The sequence below is a fragment of the Penaeus vannamei genome, chromosome 30 (assembly GCF_042767895.1).
Source record: "Penaeus vannamei isolate JL-2024 chromosome 30, ASM4276789v1, whole genome shotgun sequence".
Classification (NCBI taxonomy): Eukaryota; Metazoa; Arthropoda; class Malacostraca; order Decapoda; family Penaeidae; genus Penaeus; species Penaeus vannamei.
The window spans coordinates 25,603,587-25,604,831 of NC_091578.1; positions in this window are offsets into that span (position 1 = coordinate 25,603,587).

Here is a 1,245-nt window from a genome sequence, read left to right on the forward strand (position 1 = left end):
CTATTCGTTCACTTGTATTTTTTTTATCTCTTTTTTTTTTTTGGGGGGGGAGGGGGTGTATGATTAGTAAGGTCGTTTTTTAAGGACGGACTACCGGTGTATTGCGTGTATAATCTGGAGGCCTTGGCTGTGTTCGGGATTTCAGCGCTGGACGCGGCAACTCGGGAGTCTATTTCTAGCGCTTAACCGCTAGGAACCTTCTCAGAAAGGGGATCTGTAGGTCATTTGAGAATAGGTTGCCGGTGAAGATGATTATGTAAGTACACAAGTAATGCAGTAGATATATGTTTATTGTTAATGTTATTTATTATTTTGGTGTGTGTTAGTGTGTATGTTATAAAGATAAGTGCAAGAAATTCGATGATAACAAAGCTTAATTTGTAACACACAGACATACATTCATAAATATGTGTGTGATTGTGTGTGTGTGTTTGTGTGTGCGTGTGCATGTGCATAAATAAAATGTTTCAAATAATGTGAAAGGGTGAATATAGATAGCAAAAGGAATTTAGATTTCTCAATTCCCATAGCTACGACCACTTTGTCTGCCTGGGTGTTCGTATGTTGCAACCAGACATTTCTGTCTAGATGCGATTGTTATGCAACAGGATTTCACACTATTATTGAAGTAAATCAATATATTTTTTTAACTTCCTGATTTTAAATACCTCAGCACATGACTGAGAGCACAACAGTAATTATGATGTCGTCATACAATTATCTGAAAATAGGATCAGAGTTCAGAGAATGCTTTTACCACATATTGTCCGATTTCGCTATTTGAAGAACTGTCATCCAAATATAGTAATAATTATAACTAAGAAAATTAATACTCATCATTTATGTAACCCCCTCGTGAAGCACATGATAATGCATGACAGTTAGATAAAAAGTGGTAAGTATGAATGACAAGAAAAATTCAATGTTCGTCTTATAAAATTGCAAAGAGAAATGTAGATAATATTCACTCACTTAAATCCCACTTCAATTTCACTCTTCCTGTAACTTGCAGAGAGAGCAAATGGATATATTTGTCTATATTGTCTACAAGTATATTTATCTCCAAATCTGTTTGTCATTTCATTTGTCTGTCTGTCCCCTTATATATCTGCCTGCCTGCTAATATATCCCTCTAACTGTGTATACTCGTATGTCTATCGAACCGTCTATCTATGTGTCTGTCACTATATCTGTCAGTTTACCTATCTATCAGTCTGCTCCTTTCTATCTATCTATCAATCTGTC